This window comes from Dysidea avara, chromosome 15 (assembly GCF_963678975.1).
Source record: "Dysidea avara chromosome 15, odDysAvar1.4, whole genome shotgun sequence".
NCBI classification, from domain to species: Eukaryota; Metazoa; Porifera; class Demospongiae; order Dictyoceratida; family Dysideidae; genus Dysidea; species Dysidea avara.
In genome coordinates this window covers 13,519,177-13,539,825 of record NC_089286.1, presented here as the reverse complement: position 1 = coordinate 13,539,825, position 20,649 = coordinate 13,519,177, and the positions used below count along the sequence as shown (strand labels likewise).

At 37.9% G+C, this 20,649-nt stretch overlaps 1 long non-coding RNA gene across 8 annotated transcripts in view; it reads left to right on the top strand.

The window, feature by feature from the left end:
* The window catches only part of LOC136246146 (uncharacterized), a 58,145-nt gene that overhangs the window by 23,902 nt on the left and 13,594 nt on the right, over positions 1 to 20,649 (top strand). For 6 of the 8 annotated variants that reach the window (XR_010696264.1, XR_010696261.1, XR_010696266.1 and 3 more), the window contains 2 exons: positions 9,362 to 9,424; positions 9,470 to 9,650. The exons of the other annotated variants lie outside the window; for them this stretch is intronic. This is a non-coding gene — a long non-coding RNA (uncharacterized lncRNA). Of the gene's footprint in view, positions 1 to 9,361; positions 9,425 to 9,469; positions 9,651 to 20,649 lie in introns of those variants that run through there. 8 annotated transcript variants of the gene reach the window in all.

Genomic DNA, 20,649 nt, shown 5'->3' with positions numbered 1-20,649 from the left:
AGTAAACATCACGCCTAGCTTTATGCTAGGATACATTGGGACTATTTTTTGCTGATCTTGGTATAAATTGCAGCCTTATCTGCCATAACTTATTACAACCAGGCATGGCCCTAAGGAGTTCCACAGGTTTATAGAAACCAGGTAGTTTAATTAAGAACAGTCTAATAAAACAGTCTGACCAATTTGAATCTGAAATTCTTTCTTTATGGCATAATTAAATAACTGTGTAAAAGATTACTTATTTCATTTTTAGCTTGATATTTCACTAAATTATTCAAAATTGCAACCCAAGCACCTTTCATGCATGCACATAAATTGCTTCAAAACTATCATGTAAATCATTTGAACTTGAGCCATTATAAAAACGGTAATGTTAATACCTTTGACTATATGTAAAGCAGCTGCTCTTCTACTTTGGAATTGAAAAATAACTTATCTAGAACCATCCATAACAACACTGACACATGTACACCGTTTTAATTATAGTGACTCCTATTATGTACGAATACAATACAGTGTACATACATTGCTTTGTCAACGTGTGCTTGCTGTAACTTCTTCTGCATTTCTTGCTTTTCTTTATCCAGACAGTCTTTCCTCTCCATTTCTAACTTTACACAGATATCACACTTTGAGAATCGATTTTGCTGTATAGAACATTAAAAAAAACATTTATATGTGAAACATACATATTTTGATTATACACTTATCACTTACTTCTGGAATGACAACCATTGAAAAATCTGTTTTCCACACTTTGTAAAATAGTGACAAACACAGTATATCTGCTGCAGTGACACCTTGACGCTTCATGTCTTCACAGTATCTATGATATCTTGATGATATATATCCTTTTGTGTTTCCCATGATGGCAAGTGGATCTGTTTCTTATGAGGCATATTGTCTCCAATTAAATGAAAGTATCTATCCATCCATGCAACAGCCAATTCTGATTTGGTATTGTTTTTTCTCTTTCCTTTGTTGCCGTGCTCTACTATCTTCTGTCCTGCTGACACCAACTGACAAACCCTCTTAATTCTCTTTTTGGAGATGCCATACACTTGAAAAAAAGCTGCTTGGCACACACTAAGACCAGCTATTTGAAAATTAATTCTTTTCTCTCCTAAGAGAATTTCATGGCTATGCTCATTGATGGTGTCTAAAAGCCACTGCTTTTGATGATTTACAGGCATCGAAAAGTATTTTTCCCTACTATTGATGACATCAAGTGCAGTAAGATGCATTAAACAGTTCCTTTTACAGCACTTTGACACCAACATTTTCGCGATACATTGAACTGATGTTGACACTTCACTTGCATGGCTTCTATGACTACAACCTGCTTCTGGTATTGTTTCCTCGTCACTGCTGCAACTATTTTCGGAAGGAAATACAGCTGAACAACCTGATTCTGAGCTAATAGAAACTTCTAGATTATCCTCTTCGTCACTCGGAAAAATAAACTCATCTTCACTGTCACTTTCAGGCTGACTGTCAGCCTGGATACATCGACTAAAGCTTGGCCGAGAGCTTGGCTGGTTAGAGAAGTACTGAAGCTGCTCGTGTCTGACATTGTAGTAAAATGCTCAATTCTCTGTTCACTATCCGAGCAACTGTATGGACTATGGCTCTGGTTTAATTCAGTTTCTCCATGACTGCCGAAACTATTCATTACACGAGATACAGAGCAAACACGCTTTGCAGCACAATATTCTTCCTCTCCTTCACTAAAACTCGAGTCATTGTCACAATACATGGTATCCAAGTAACCACTAAACTGAGTCTGTTCCTTGTAAGTAACTGCCGAACTAGAATAGCTAGCTAAGTCCGTACGCTAATTACGTAAATTTACAACAAGCACTCTTTACTGGCCTAAATACCATTATTGAAAGCTAAAGTAACACCTAGTCTAGTTTATAACAAACAAAAAAAGTCACTACTCCCTGTTAAGTAGGCTAGCCGTTCCTTTTAACTCTGTGTCTAAGGCAACACAAGACGCGCATTACGTAAGAGACTTTTACATATGCGCATGCGTCGCGCTTATTTGTCCTTGGATACGGTTTCGTCTCGGCCTAGCTGGTTTTTTTTTGTCACAAGCAAAGCAGTCAAGTTGTTATTAAACTCGGAAAAGTTACCAGAAACTCAGTAAGTCATGTTTTCGTTACTTTTCCGTACTTATTTGAGGTGTGTAGCTACTACGGGTGTAGCTAGCTAGCTGTGTATGTAATATACACTGGTCGGTCAAGGGTATATACTGTCACTGATTACTTTGTACGCTCCATTAAGTCTATGTCAGGCTTTGTCAGCCACGTTTTTCTTCCCAAAGGCTCAAGCGTGTTCTGTGTAGAACATTTTCTGTCATTTTTGTCTTTACATTCCGGTCGAAGAATGTGATAAACATTGTCTGGTTTGTTTAATTTGTTGCTGTCCTACTTTGCCGGTTAGCTAAGCACTGGAGGGCGAACACAGAAGGCAGAGCCTGTTTATCCAGTAAAGTGACAGTATATAGGGCTAGTAGGCCTTAGGCAAATTCCTAGCAAAGCCTAAAGCTCTATATAGCTAAGCAGTATTTAATCTAGGGCTGTTAGCCCCCCCCCCCCTAAAATCTCAGTCTCCCCCTAATGAATTATTTTGATGACAACCAGTACTTATTTAGAAGACACTCAACAGTGTTGGAAATTTGTTCTGACTCAATCTCAAATATTGGTGTCAACCTAAACTTTTTCATCACTTCAAAAGTTGAGACTTTTTTATTTCTGGACCCCTATAATCCCCCCAAAGCAATACTGTCTATAGGGCTACAGGATAGCTACACACACACACACACACACACACACACACACACACACACACACACACACACACACACACACACACACACACACACACACACACACACACACACACACACACACACACACACACACACACACACACACACACACACACACACACACACACACACACACACACACACACACACACACACACACACACACACACACACACACACACACACACACACACACACACACACACACACACACACACACACACACACACACACACACACACACACACACACACACACACACACACACACACACACACACACACACACACACACACACACACACACACACACACACACACACACACACACACACACACACACACACACACACACACACACACACACACACACACACACACACACACACACACACACACACACACACACACACACACACACACACACACACACACACACACACACACACACACACACACACACACACACACACACACACACACACACACACACACACACACACACACACACACACACACACACACACACACACACACACACACAGCTAACTACACAAGATAATTTTACATGTATATGGGAAATATACGGCTACAGAATACTTGTGTAGGGGTGAAGCAGATAATAGAATGACTAAAGCAAAGAAGTGGTTTATGGAATGTACTCAGGATGAAGGAATAGAGTTGAGGAATAGTGATGGGGCAATTAAGAAGCCTAATGCTGCTCAAACTCTAGGCAAGATACATTAAAATTCCTAATATTTCCTTATACTGGTTTGTTTACTTTTTTCTTAACATTGCTATGTAGTTGAAGTTTCTAGTGCAGATCCAGTGAAATATGATGAAGACAGTGTACTGGTATGTGTATTTAACATTATTTAACAGGGAGACATCATCAGCTAGCTACAGCTTTCCGTTGTGTACTGAGCAACTATATACATTAATAATACAACACTCTATAGCATGCATATGCATACATACACAACATATCTTTGTTTGAAGCTATCTTAACAATTTCATTTCAATTTATAAATGACATGTAGGCAGATGAATGTTCCACTATAATAGTTTGTTTTCCATATCTTATGTGCACAGCCAATTGATGTGTACATTTGTATTGTGCTCAGCATGTGTGCTCTGTGACAGCAGAAAGCAATATAGCACGTACTATACCTGTAGTAAAGTCACTCCCTATACACTACATTGTCACTGTAGTATCTCTATAAAATAATGTATCGATTGATAAATTAAGCTCCTGTCTGTTGAATAATGTAAGAAATTTCAATTACCATAACATTAACCTCTCAGCTACAGCTGAGCAATACAAAACTTAAGTGTGCTTTTATACTACACATTATATCATAATCTCATTACATCATGATGATAAAGTAATTGTAAGGTCTCTATTTCACATATATATATATACACACCATAGTTTCAATGTGCAAATGGAAGAATAATTCTGTCACTGAAACATCATGACTGGAGCAAGTCAGCCATCTCTAAACAATACTGCCATATCAGTAGTAATGAAGATTTTGTTGCTCAATGGAATGGTGATAAAGCCAATGAAACCACTGATAGTTTGGATTCCACTGATAGCACAAATAAGCGTAGTTCATCATCTCGATCAATCACCTCATCACCATCCAATGAAGATCAATCCCAGCAACCTACAGCTAAAAGATTTAAACACATCAAGGATGCCATTGATTCAAGTATTGAGAGCAAAAAGAAAGGTATAGCTAGTTGATATGTATGGAGATAGGTCCATCTACTGTTGTTCTACTTTTATTGCTATTGAGCAGCATTCAAGAACAGCCAATAAATTTTTTAATTTATGGTTTCTCAGTTCAGTAATACTGCACATCAATTTTGTCAACAATTGATTGAATTATGTTCAGATTAAAGAGATAATTTGATTAACTTCTCTACCAGCGTGTTTTGTTTCATACAGTTGTACTTCATATTTCTACCTCACTGCATGCTTTACAACAGTGTTGTACTGACAACAATGTCGTCTATTATAAACATGTGTAGGTGGAAATTAATTATTTGATTGTATTTTTATGGTTTATATTATACGTGTATAATCATATTGTAAAATGAGGTATACTGGACATTATAAACATGGTTATATTTGTAATTGTATTATGTCTAATTTCAGATATAAAATGATGTTGGTTATAATATCAAGCTAATTTTATCATTTATCATGGAAATACTGATCATTTTCTATCCTTGATCTAGATCATGTTGTTGTATTCAGTAATAAAAATCAGATTTTCTTTAAAAATTGGCATGCATAATTTCCCATTTAAAATATATTAGGCAGTCACAAATGCATTATTTTCACTGTTTCAGGTCTAATGGAAATTCCTGTGCTCCAATTAAGCCAACCACCAGTCTTCCCTGTTGTGATCATGTGTGCCTGAGGACACACCACACTCTCAGTTACTGTATAAGATACATCTGCACTATTTTCATCATCATTGATGGTTCTCTCTCTTAAGTATTAGCTAAGAACAGTGAAATTGTATAGGCCCTCTGGGCTTCTAAACTATGAACATTTGGGGGCAAACATCCAAATCACTAACATATCTGTTGTATACAGCATCACCATGCCCCAGAACTGCCCATATATAGAGCCTACAGCTTTTGCTGCACTTGGCGACGGACAACAAGGTAGTGATAGCTGGAGCTGAGCAATGCAAGGGCTGCCTACATGTCTTGTTACAACAACTTGTAGTGTTCCACCTGCCTCAAACTACACTGTACTGTAGTGACATAAAAACATTAAATATGAAGGGCTTTGTGTTCACTTTAAACCTTTCACACTGCTTGACTCAATAGACTGGTTTTATGGCCTTCTCAACAAGTATCGATAGGCATTAAAAATTTTGAATGATTGCCTGTGATTATACCATAACCTCAAATTGTTTTGATTAAAAGTTGGTGTTTCAGTTAAAATGCTTCAAAGTGTACCTTAGAAATTAATTTTGGTGAACTTTGAGATGTTGTGAAAGCTATAATGGCTACAACTTCTGAGGGCGGGCTGTGCCCCCCAGACCCCTGCTGCCATAAATTCTATACTCTGGTCAGCCCCCTCTCATATCAACTACTTCCTCTGCCAATGCTCCAACAACTATTTTCTACCCCTATGTTTTGGGCCTATACCTTTTAGCGCATACACAAAACACATGTGCGTACTTCTTTTGAAAGTGTTTGTCTACATGTTTTGCTTGTGTGTAGATGGGTATGTTTGTGTGTGTGTGTGTGTGTGTGTGTATATGTGTGTGTGTGTGTGTGTGTATATGTGTGTGTGTGTGTGTGTGTGTGTGTATATGTGTGTGTGTGTGTGTGTGTGTGTGTGTGTGTGGGTGTGTGCGTGCGTGCGTGTGTGCGTGACTGCTTTATTAGTGTAATTGACTGCTTTATCAGAGTATCTCAATCTTGTATGCAATTTTTTGAAGAGGTGTGGGGGGGACGTGCCCCCCTGGATCTGCCACTGGCTTACCTCCTTTGATCAATGCTTTCTAATAGAACAGTCAGTATGTAGTGAAATGCTCTAATATAGCATTCGCTGATTAAAATATTCTAAAATTATGGTAAGGAATGTTAAGCTAGGAAGGGACACTGTATGAAGTGCATAATAGGTGAATATTTTGGGAAATTCATGAAAGCATTTTAGGCAAAATTTTGAGTATATTTGGCTCAGGCCTACTTCTTAGTAACAAATTAAGTTTGGTCCCACTGAGTTGTACCAAATGTACGCTTTGCACAGATACAGTATCTATATAAATACAGTTGGAACTCTTCACAATGGCTTGATCTTCTCTCCATTTCCTGTTCCATCCAACCCTCATGGCATATATCATAAATGTATGGAGCAGAATTTTCTTCTTTTCCACTGGCAGTCTATGTGCCTTGGGTGTGCAGCACTTTCTGTAGTAGACTAAAGCACAGTTGAACTGAAATGTCAAGGCCGACTAATCGAGATTGAATGGTGGCCATTACACTTTGCTCTTATATATTTCAATCCATTACACAACGCTACAATTGAAGAATTACAATATGTACAAAATAAACGTAAATTTACTTGAGGTGTAAAAAGGGCTTTCCGTGAGATTTCTCCTAAATATATCATGTGATGTCAATCATGAATTCAGGCCTTTGGTAAAATCATAATGTGGTACATGCCATATTGCTGTCACAGGGTTGTGTGTGCTCTGCCATGAATTTAGTGTAGCATAACTAACATTGAGTTAGTTGCTTGTGATGGCTGGGCAAAGGTTGATGGATGGGAAAGGAACTGCAATGGTAGGGCAATGCCTGCTCATGCCCACCCTGGCCATGGCTACACCTATGGTGTGTGTGTGTTGTGTGTGTGTGTGTGTGTGTGAATTTTTGTGCCCATATGTGTACATAGTTTAGTGGGTGGCGATGATTGTGTGATAGAAATAGTCTGGCCAGTAGTTTTTTGTATGATAACTGATGAGGTCCTGGGAACAGTGTAAGTGACTGTTCTATTTGAGTATTCTGTTATTAGGTGAACATTCTATTATTTGTTCTATTAGAGCAGTTGAACGGAACTTACTATATAAAAGAATGGGCTTGATTTATACAACGGATTCACTTATCTTAACACTTTTATAATTGAACTGGCACACAGATGCTTGGGTCCTACTGTACTTACTATACATCAGTTAGAGAAACAAAATAGAAGTTGTTTTATACGTAAACAATTTACTTGGTTATGTGTGACCCAGTCCTAGTAATAATAATAATAATATAGGTTATACATTCACATAGGACTTCTGGCACACTACTTATACTATGGCTTGTAACAGAATAGGATAAAGTGATATTAGCAGCACTCTACAATTCTATGGCAGGGTATGTATTTTGCAGAATGGGATCATGTGATAGAATGTTATCTGTGAAATTGTGTAGATTAGGAGAGGTATGTTCCCATATCACTACCATTATTTCTGGCAAACAGTGTATGACAGAGATCAGCATCAGTTACATCACAACTTCCACCAGCAAAGAGTGGCTTAACAATGCTGGTGTGAAGAAACACATCCACTTCCGCTATCAAGGATTCACAGATCTTCAATTAAATGAATGCCAAACAAAGATTGCATTTATGACTAGAGTCTGGTCTAGCAATCTTGCTACCAACTCAAAAAAAAATATATATATATAGCAAAGAGTGTAAGTACATATATAGATTAAAGTTTCGAGTGTATTACCCACCTTGCATAAAATGATTTATACAACTAGCTACTCATACGTATAACATTTTACATTACAGCAAAATAAATTTTTCAATCCTCAAGTGCTAAAAGGTAAATGTGTGATAGTATAGGTGCCGCATTGCCACAGAAGAAGACTTCTACTGCAGAGATATCTGACCCATCAGATGCTGAATTAAACACTTTTAATAATGTAATTAGCAATTACACAAAAAGAAAGCCTGGAATACTAAAATTTTGCCTCCATACAGCAAAAAATTAATTCCTATTTTGAGTCAATCAGTCTACCCTACAGCAATGATGAAGTTGGTTTAACAGAAGGATCACCGCTTTAAACTTAAAGGACCTACATGAGTATTTTTTTGTCGATTAACTTGTGGTAGTGATTTATTCTTTTTTGTACATTTCACCATTAGAGAATATTAAAGAAAGCTTAATATAGCTTTTTTTTATTTTTTACAAAATGATTTGTGTGGATATTATTATGGTAACGCCTCTTATTTTTGTGGTATGGTATCACAAGCCTCGCATTTTTATAAACAAACATTTTCAGAAACTTTAATTATCATTCCCTGTATTCACAGGCTTTCGCCTTCCCACAGGTCCCTAGTGGGATAGCATTCACAGATAAAGCATTCTCTTATGCTGTGAATAGCTGACAATATATCACGTTTGTGTAATTCAAGAAATCACACATACATTGGTATCTTGCAATTCCAGAAGGTTTTTGTGTTTTATGTCAGGAGTATTTATCTGAATGACAATGTTTACATCTATATATGAGTATGAAACTAAACAACGGGGACATTGCAATGCTTCATTGGTAAATTATTTTTAAAAATCAAGTTATTTTTTCGACATATCTTGACAGAAAGTTTCACCGCCGAAGAGCTGATTTTTTGATCACGACTACTGTTGTCTTATGCTGTATTTGTTTAGTGACTATAAATTATATTGCCATCACTACCTCAGGACTCCAACAACGGTTCAAAAAATCAGAGATATATGGCATAAAGCTTTAAAATGATCAACAAGGAAGAAGAATTTCCTTGTCTGCTATTAATAGATAGAGGTACTTCAGTGATACATGTTCAAATAAAACTAAACGAAGATGATCGGACAAAAAGACTCCATCTAGTCCTTACAAAGATGAGAAGTATTGAAATAAAATGTGCAGCATTGCTTAGGTGTAATGTATCAGAAACTTGGGAATCCCGAGTTCTAGTGTCTTGTGGCGGTGGAATATTCTTATTATTTCATGGCACTGTGTGTAGTCACCTATAGTCCTACAAAGATGCAAAGTACACTCCATTGGACCAAGGTTGGGGCATGCTACAGTGAGTTATCATACTGTAAATATAGGGTTATCTTGTATTTTATAGAGTTTGTTCCCAATAAGTTTTAAGACACAGCAAAAACTGAATTAAAAGATGCAGTCAATGACTGTTGCTGCAATGCCAGAAGGAAAACAAAAAAGGCAGTGACCTAGTGTGCGCAAGAGACAGTAATATAACAAATGTTTGATTACTTTGATATTTCGTTACTTTATTGCAAATCCATGAATATTTTATGGTAACCTAATGAACATGTAGGGGGGGTAGTGAATACCATGTAGAAACCTGCAGACACTCTGTAGAAACCCTTACAATAGCTGGTACATTACAGGCATACAACACGTATGTGACACATAAGTGATGGCCGCTTGACAGAACAGAACAGGATTAGTCACAGTTTCAAATACAGACCTGCTATCACCTAGAGACAGATCTGCAATCATAATCATGTGACAGACCTGTTTCATGGTAGAAATTTGTGTATGGGTACAGAAAAGTGTTCATAAATGACATTTTGGTAGGATTAGAGAGGATTCTGGATTACGCAGGCGTTGGATTAGAGTGGTTCGACTGTAGATAGGCATGGTTATGAACTATATGACGTAAATATGTAAGTAGATTTTGTCAATCCTTGTGCAGATACCGAGAAACGAAAGAAGAAAAACAAAAGCACAGGCATTTGTCTATGTATGTAGGGTAACAAGATGTTGTCAAAACAGTTGCACTAACCATTGATATACTCTATATTTCTTTAAAGGACTAATACTGATGACTGGCAAATGGTGGCAGTAGCTGCATAGCTGAGGGTGAGCTATACGCACTAGCATTACTTAATGATCCAGAATTAGCTAGCCTACCAAGAAATGACCTCAGTGAAATTTTACAAGTTATATTCATAAGTACTGGATGTGATTTTATATCATTTTTTAAAACAGTAGGAAAATCAACAATGCTTACTAACTTTTATCAGTATGCTGAATTTATTGTCTGTTTAGACAAGACTCTTCCACAAAACAAGGATGAGGGATTTTCAGCATTTGTCCGATTGATAGGCACATGCTACTTTAAGAAGCATTTGTCTTCCTTTGTTTCACTATATGAACATCACACACCAAAACATTTATATAACTCACTGGATGACTCTATTGATGACCCAAAATGTAGACACGAGAAGTGGCTTCAAGTTATCCAAACTGTTGTAAATAATTGAATCACAAATGAAGAAGAAATGGTACCATCATTTACTTCATTGTGGAACACTGGCTACACACGTACTGGGTGGATCGTATAAATCTGAGCAATTATAGCTACCACAACTGAGATGACTCATACAATACCAGCAGTTACCTCAATTCCAATACTGTTGACTTCAACACAAGCAGTTAAATCCATGTTTCCAAAATACGTAGAACAAAGTCGTATCCACTGTCCTCCTTTGGAAAGCCACAAGACACTTGTAATTTCTTCATGAAACAATTGGGAATGTAGCTCCAGTCATTTATCCTGTAGTACTGTGTGAATGCTACAGTTTGTCAGCATTAAAAAGTCCATTGTTTGTGGATTCTTCTATTATTAAAGTCTGTATGTTACACCTTGCTGGGTCATTTTCATTATCTAATTGGATTGGATTGTTTTAAATCAGCATGTTCCTTATTACTGTGTGTTTCGATTCTAAGGCTGCTTTTTTAAGGAGAATTTCTGAAAGAAAACATTTGGATGACATTTCTAGGTGGAAAATGCATGACCCTTACTTACGTATGTGTGTAAACCATACAGAGTCTCTTCCAGGCCAGCTAAATAGAGATGTGGGGCTTTCATTGTCATTAAAAATTGAAGCCATTGTTAATTGTATAGGTACATTCTCTAAAGCTTTCTTGGGGAATACTATATATATGCCGTGTTGTGTAATAGACACATTTGTATCCTTGTACCAACTTCCTGTTACACACAGGATGAAGATCTGTATGAACAGTTGAGCATCATAAAGAGAGAAATAAAATGAAAGAATGTCAAGTAGGTACATTAACTTCTAGTATGGGTGCAATGCGTATAGATTATTTTCCCAATAATCAGTTTAATTGCATGTCCATCTATCCAGCACTGTATCTCCCATAATAAACTTACAAGGCTGAAAGCAAGTCTGTCCCTATAGAAGAAGTTTCAAATAATGTATGGATATTGATGGGTTTATATGTAAATTGAGTTACATGGATGAGTATATATATATATATTATTGTTTGTGCATTTCGGAAGTGTAATCACAACATACGTAAACATGGTGGTTACTTGATTTAATAAACTTAATGTGGATCTGTCTATCATGCATTCTTAAAGTATACCAAGGGAATACACATTTGGATAATGAGAGCAAAATTCAATTTGAACGAAAATGGTGTACTTAACACACTCCTCAAGTAGTGTCTTGTTTGCACAATTGGTTGGTTCTACATCCTCTTGTGGATAAATTGGATATTGGTACCACTGTATAGAAAGACTAAAACATGATGCCTATTGGCTGCAACAATAGGCGGACCCAGACACTTATATTGTTCTTGTGTCATGAGGTTCAAAAAGGCTTGCACTTGATCCCAAGATAAGGAAATTAGTGAAACAGAAAACCAAACATTAAAGATATGAAACCTAGTTTGGTGGCCAGGGTTCTTTTATGTGCAAAAATTATGTACAAAAGTCCCAATCTAATCTCATGAGAACACTGCAAGTGATACAGTATACTACAATACTGTACTGTTTGATTGCATAGCAAGCTAGACATCAACTCTCAAGTTCACACAATTCAGTGACCTTTACAAGAGTTGATACCCAGGACTATGTTAGTGACACATATGACAATGTTAGTATATGAATGTTGACTGTGGTGGGCTAGTTGTCACCCTCAAAATCACTCTGTGTGTAAATGAGTCTGATGGTGAACACTAGGATCAGTCACAGAATTCAGTCAACATTTTATACATCTGCTCCAACTAATAAGCTGTTTAGATTTAGAAGTTGCTAATAATGTAGGAGGAAGTACAAGAACAGGAAGAATATTTGTACCACAGACACGAGTTTACTGTATATGATAATCAAATTTCATTCGATTTGCAAAACAAAGTTAACTGCAGAGTAAAACGTCATAAATGCTGATGGAGGCACCACATTAAATGAATTAGACTAGATGAATGCATAGCATTGAAGGGGCAAATTTATAGGTTAGGCTTAACTAGAGATTCTATGTAGGAGAGATGCATTGGTTACTGTTGATGACTGGAAACATTCGATGTAAAAGAGTTTTTAGATGGATAACGATGGCCTCAACAGTAACATGGCCCCTCTGACTGTGGCACAGGCTTCCTTGCAACAAAACTGAGATTTTGCTGCTCCCACTAGTCATCATGACCAGGTGTAATACAGGTTTGTGTACCATTATTTAACTATTGTTGTAAATTTCAGGGACAAGCCCATATGAAAGTGTAGAGAATCTATCCCACTGGCTGGATTTTCTAATGGCCAGTGGGGCCTGCTTGTATGAATGGGAGGGCCCATCCTCCCAAGAAGATGAAGCTTCTATGGCACAATGTATCAATGGAAGAGGTGGCTGAATTTCACCGCAGAATAGATAACATCACAGCTGTGTGGTCCCATGAACTTCGAATGGCAGGGACATCACTGGGAACTATTTTCTAGATCAACAGTTTTGGGCACACGAAAGTGTTCCCCATCAATACAGGGCCTTTCTGTGGCATACTGTAAATAACATGTAAGGTAGGGTGATATAGAGCATTGGTTTCTTCATTATATATGTGTTAGCCATAGGAGACAGCTGAAATTATCTGTAGTGTTTATTTATTTGATTTTTGTAATTAGCTATATTTATTTGTGATTTGTTTCTTTATCCTTATAATTACAATTAAAATACATTGTATCAAAGTTCACAATATAGATAGGGAGGGAGTCTCCAACGCTATATTACCTGGTCAAACACACTGCATTCAAAGATGTGTTGATATGTGTTGAAACTTGTGTCAATTTATCAAAGGGAAGTGTTTGTGGTGCTTTGCTGTGTGAAATAGGTAAGCAGCTGTGTTTCAATAGAATTGACACTCCTTTTAGTAGCGATCTAATACATTAGGGCACTGATAGTCATTGTGCAACCTTTGAACACAGTGTGTCTTGACCTTGGCAAGTAACAACCTTTGGAAAAGTGGTGTTCTTAGAAAACACCTGACGGTTTTCAAAGAGCAGTGTTCTATTATGCTGGAAAGGTGTGCTGTTTACGAGGAGGAGGAGAACAGCGTAATTTAAAGCCTTCACAATTCAAGCGACAAACCAATCCTGATATGTATTTGTACACCGAACATGGATCAAAGAACCGCAATGGGGGATTTTATCAACTTGACATGCCTAATAAAACAGTGTCAATTTACAAGAATGTTTCTGTTGGGGAACGTTGCTTGGTAACATTGTTAGATTTATATCTATGCAAACTACCACAAAGTGCTATCGACTGAGATGTGTTTTATTGTAGGTCCCTAGTGACGTTTTCTGAAGAGGGACCATGGTATTCTGAACAACTTAGAGGTGTCAACTATCTAAATGAAATGGTGAAAACGATGTTTAGTAAAGGTAACACAAAGGGTAAATTTACTAACTACAGTTTAAGGGCTTCAGGAACAACAGAATTGTTTCAAAAGGAAGTCCCAGAGAAAGTAATCCAGGAAATCACTGGACACCGATCATTAAAAGCTCTATGACAATATGAAAAGGCATCAAGTGTTCAGAAACAAGCTGCGAGCAATATAATTACTGGTACTTCAAGTCAAAATTTTAATGCAGAAGTTGAAAGAGTGATGAACACTAATGTCAGCAGTGCTTCACCTCCAATATTGTTTACTAACAGCTATGGCAATACTAGTGCTATCACTCCTGTACCAGAACCAATCTTCTCTTCAGTTGTTAACAGTAATGCTAGCTCTACCAGTGCCATCAGGGCATTAGTCTTCTCCCTGATTATTCACAGTAATGGTAGTGGAACAATCAATTTCACTATCAACTTTGGAGAAAGGAGCACCCAAAGCATGCAGCCATCTGTCAGCTTACCTGCTGGTGATGAATTGTTACAAGGCTTAGATATAGAAGAATTTGTGAAAGACACATAGTTAAATTGCATGTGTGCAAGCACACTAGATAATAGTTAGACGTCAAGAACCAGGGTTCTACGGGATTTAGAAAACTTGAAGGCCTTGGGCTGTAGCGCCCTCGCTTCGCTCGGGCGCTACTAAGGGCCTGAAGGTTTTCTAAATCCCGTAGAACCCAGTGGTTTTTGACGTCTAACTTATTTAGACTACAACTCGTTATTGTACCTTGAGTTGACAGATGCTTGTAAACGAGAAATGTATGGCTAATTACTAGAAACAAGCCCTCTACACCTCCCTACATGGCGGGACCTCAGTGTGGCTGTTGCTACCCATTTAAACGCCCATGCGTTGCCAATGTTACAGGCACGTGCTATGTATTGAAGTACTGGACTCAGCGACTGGACTACAACTCATTGTTGCTGTTGTTGTGCCTCGACAGCTGCTTGTAAGCAAGTAATATAGTGTTGATTAGTACAAACAAGCCCATTACACCTCCCTCTAATTCAGTACGGCTGTTACTAGCCATTTAAACACCCATGCATTGCCAATGTTACAGACGCATAATTATTGTGTTTCGTATCGCCTCAGAGTGTGGTCTCTATTGGACATGAGCGTGGCTCTACGAGATTTAGAGACCACGTTTTCAGCCAATCAAATTTCAGTATCAAACTTGTTGTAGTCTAATTTGAGATTATAGCATGCGTGAATTTTATCTTGTAAGTGTAAATACAGTGTACACATGATTTATCAACTATAATGATATCAATACGGGAAGCCAAATACATTAATTTTACTTGTTTAAAATTAAGGTGTTAATAGACTACAATTGACACCTCTTTGGTCTGTGTTCAGCCATGCATGTGTGATTTGCTTATCTGTCACTTGTTTGTTAAGGTATAGAGTTGTTTCATCACGTGAGCTACATTACGTAAATAATTTAACTCGCCCACGCATCCACCATCTTCGCATACAGAACAAGGCACAAATAATATGGTGCAGTGTGCTGTGTTTGGTTGTAACAACCGTTCTGGTCGTGATAAGCACGTTTCTTACTACTGTATACCAGCGGTATTGAGACACACACACGATAAACGTGATTTAGAACTGTCTACGAAATGGAGAGATGGTTTCCTTGCTCGAATCAATAGGGCCGATCTGACAGTGAAAGTATTAGAAAGTGGGACAGCGACAGACTACAGGGTGTGTTCACGACATTTTAGATCAGGCAGGCCAGCAAAACTCTACGATGTAACTGATCCAGACTGGCTGCCTTCCATCAATCTTGGTCACAAGAAGTTGCAGTCACAGGGAAAGGATGATGCCTCAGATGATGCCAGATATGAACGCGCAAAAAGAAGAGAAGTAGAACAAAGGAAGAGAGAAAATGGTAACCAACTTTTCAACGAGCAAATTGAAGTGATTGTAACATCAGAGATAGAGGCAATGATCAGGGAACTAGTGAAGCAGACAGCCAAGGAAATGCACGAAACTGTAGTATCCACTGAATCAGCCTTGTCAAATGTTATAGAAGATTTTCTTAATGATGGTGTAGCAGAATGTTTAAAAAGCATTTCTGAGGAAGCTTTTGAGTTAGACATTCTATGTCGAGCTGCAACAAACTGTGAATGTTTGACAGAAATAAAAGCTTTGAAACAAGAATTGAAAAGTTGTCATGCCACAATTGAGCAACTATCAACTGAGTTAAAGGAACACCTACCTCCATTTTGTGAGGAGTCAGTAAAAGACGATGTCTTTGTCTTGTATTATACCAGACTGCCCAATGCTAAGGTGTTGAAAACAATTTTTGCTCATGTTTTGAAGACTATGCCTCTTGAAGGAACCAAAAAGCTGACCCCCTTCCAAGAATTTATGTGTGTCATGCAAAAGCTCAGGTTGAACACTCCTTTACAAGGTTTAGCTTACCAGTTTAGCATATCTAAAGCAACTGTGTCCAGAATCATTACAAGATGGCTAATTCAGATGGATATCAGACTTAGAGACCTCATCATTTGGCCAGATAGAGATAGTTTAAGAAAGACCATGCCAATTTGTTTTCAGCAAAGCTTTGGAAAATCAGTTGCTGTCATCATTGATTGTTTTGAAGTATTTATGGACCGACCATCTAATTTAAAGGCGCGAGCTTCAACGTGGTCGAATTATAAGCATAAAAACACCGCAAAAGTCCTGATAGGAATCTCTCCTAAAGGAACAGTCTCTTTTGTGTCAGATGCATGGGGAGGACGTGCTAGTGACAAGCACATTACAGAAAAGTGTGGGAGTTTAAAAAAGCTTTCACCAGGCGATGTTGTACTTGCCGACCGAGGATTTGTAATCGCAGAATCTGTTGGAGCAATGCGCACAAAATTGCATATACCTGCCTTTACTAAAGGTAAAAGCCAGCTCTCTCCACTAGAAGTGGAGGAGACGAGATCTATTGCCAATGTACGGATACATGTTGAAAGAGTCATTGGATTAGTGAGACAAAAATATACTATTTTACAAAGTACTTTACCCCTCCAGTTTGTATCCACAAAGGACGGAGATGACCCATCCATTGACAGAATCATTCGTGTATGTTGTGCACTCACAAATTGTTGCGACTCTGTTATACCATTTGAATAGTTACTATCCAAAACACTTTCATTGTGATTGTTATGTAGTTGTAATTATGTAGTTCTAATTTATGCATTGATGATAAAACTGCTATTTACATGAAAAATCTCAAGACAATACCATTATTATTTAGATCCTTAGATTGTCAATCCTTTAAAGCATTATTTCTTGGACCTTTTTCTTAAAAACCTTGGTAAGATTTGGCAGTCCGCACAATACCATTTGGCTTTACTTTTGGGAAGTGTAGTTAAATGAAGGCAGGAAGTGTGAAACCTCAGTAGGGCAATCTGGATTGTCACAAGCAATCATAGTTCCCTCCTCTGGTTTATGGCAGTAACAGTAAGTTTGCTGATCTTGGCAATCTAAATCAGCAGAGCCCTCTGACGTTGCACTGTTATCCAACAATGTGCTAGCAACTGCATCTGTACTGACAGTCATATCAATAGAGCTTCTTTTAGTGGTGACAGCCGGTCTAGTATACCAGTTGCCCATTATTTCTGGAAGAAGACAGGTCTTGAAAAAGCGTTCTGATGCTAAAGTGCACTCATCCCAAACACTGCTGTCTTTATAAATGCGCTCAATGTGCATGCCTGATTCTGAGTAACTGCTATGGCCTTCATCCATTTCAAAAGTACACACACAAAAATCTCCATAAGCAACGTCACAGACATAAAGCTGGCATTGAACCTGATAGTAATAAACATGAGCATGGTCCAGGAATAGCTTTCCATCAACCTTTACCAGACAGAAATTAGAATTATCAGCCGCACTTTGAACATCTGTGCCTCTATGACAATAAGGGCATTTAATCTCGAGAACACCCACTCCATGACATGTGCAGCTAATAATGGAATCTGGTGATGCACCAATATGTGGCCACTTAGGATTTATCACCAAACCACTCTGTTATAGAGAATTCACTGTGCTTTTGCTTACTTGCTTTAAAATACAATTCTCGAGCTTCTTTCTCATGTTTACATCCCCATTTAGTTGCAGCAGTGACAAATTTGAAGTCTTCAGGATAACAAATTGTTTTAATCAATGATTGAGAAGGATTACTATAATCTGTGCGACAGACTGCTTTCATTCGCAATGCTGCTATTCGACCTGCCCGATACTTAAACCACAGCTTTGAATTGCTCTGTGACCTTGTTTCTTTCTCAACCTTCTCTGCCATTTCTCTGCTGATTTCCAGAGAAACACATTCACACTCGGCTAACAATTCGAGGTAACTCATTTGTGTGTAGCAAGACGGTTTTAATGAACTTAAAGGCTGAGGAAAGCCATCACAGAAGACTTGGGCACATACAAGTCAGTGTATTGTGGTGTTAATGACAAAATACCTGGCTTTGTACCTCCACAGCTGAGACCTTCAAAATGTGATGCCAGCTCAGATTCACTAGATTGCTTTCCTCTAACTGTTACTTTAGGATCAGCCTCCTGCTGTACATGTGTCTCTTTACCATCGATCATTACATCTAGCTTCCTTTTCCGACCTTTAGCTGATGTAAAGTCTATCTCCTTGATAGGAAGATATTCAGCAGTTTTTAAATACGATGGAATTATCCACTGGCATTCTTCTTGTGTGCATGTCCTTGTACCTTGCATTCTGGCTAGTGTCTCCAAATAGTATATTACAAATTAAAAATTAAAAATATGAAATACGGATCGCTAAATAAAGCCACGAAACAAGAAGGGATCGCTGTGGTGGTAATGTAAACCACAAATCCCTATTTTGACTATCTATAAATGCTCCATTTGAGTATAAAGAGTCAAAATAGGGATTTGTGGTTTACATTACCACCCTAGTGATCCCTTCTTGTTTCGTGGCTTTTTTAGCGATCCCTATTTCTTATTTTAATATGTCTAGTTTGTGTACTTTTTTCCAAATCCATTTATGGATTATAAGTTAATTGGCACATTATAGTGTAGCCTAAGCTAACAGAGATTCCTCAGTTTAAAACGTTAACTCATTAACTAGATATCTTAATGCAATATTAATTTGTAATCTATGATAAAGACTGTATTTTCATTCTGATTTGTACACGCATGAAATAATAAGATAGGATATATTAATTCCCAGTCTACTCAGTGTTTCAGCCACCATCGTCACACTTTGTGCCATTGCTGAAAAAACACTGCTATACGAGCTAGCTACCTGTCAGAAGAATTACTGATTGTGCACCTATCATACAGGAGACAGTGTTGATGACAGCACAGGAGACTTGAAGATGTCTTAGGTGTTTATTCTAAAAGAAGGAAAAGAATGAAACTCTATGATACAAGTTATAAGAATGGTAACTGTTAGTGTTATAATTCCTGTAGAGTCCATTTTTTTTAAAAAAAGAAGAGAAGAACGATGCATACATCAAACATGTGCATTATAGGTGTAGAGTTGTCTAGCAGAATAGGTAGTGAAGAGATAGCTATACATTGCAGCTGTAGTGCTATTGCCATAGTGATGAAGCTTACAACACCTTTGTATAAATGTACAAGTTGCACGTATGAACATGCAAGGCTGCATGCAGCAGCAACTGTGTGAGTTGGTGTTAATCAAGCTAAATAGGAGGAGATGGCTAGGCTTGGCCGAAGTCTTCCTATGCCGGTGTCTGCATGTACAAATCACAATGTCAATATACTAGTGGCCAGTGGCGTAGCCAGTCTTACATGATTACCAGGGATTTGGCAGTCATACCCATGCAAGACTACTTTAAACTGGCATATTGAGTTCCAATTTCCAGGACTTAGACTGGGCTCTAGGCCTGGAAAGCCTAGGTGTAGCCTGCTAACAGCAGTGTGTCATAAAGTGGAACACCATAGGTATAGTCAGCAAATTTAAGTCTGGTTAGCATGTGTTCATAAATGCTTGCAACTGTTAATGTCACTAGCTGATCAGAGAATCTGCTAAAGTACACAGTAGCTAGTTACAGTGACATAAGCACAGTAGCACACAATCCTCCCATATAAGACTGTCAGGCTTCACACCCTTAAGTTGTTTATGACATGGATACCATATGGGAGGGTTGTTGATGATATGTGGTTAGACCACAAAATATTTTTAAATGGTAGGGTTGTAATAAACACCTCACCCAACCTTTTTTGCTAGTTACGATTAACAAAGTGACATAATTTGGGTGGAAAAGAGTCAATGTTGCTACATTCGATGATGGTTGGTGGTAAATTATTCCAATCCTACAGGAATGCACTCTTAAGTAACTATTATCATTACGGAAGATGTAAGATGTGCCCCAGCAAACAATAAAACGATAGCTACTTACTCGACCAGTAGTGAGGTATTTTCCTGCTATATACACTGTAGAAACATCTTTTATTCAGCCAGACACAAAATGAATTGTAAGCTTCCAAACCTTTACGGTCCTTAAATTGCTCAAGCATCATGAAACTAGTTTGTAGCACTAGATATGAAACCAAATCACAGGAGTCTACTGGCACAATTCCATTGAAAGGCTCTCCATCAAC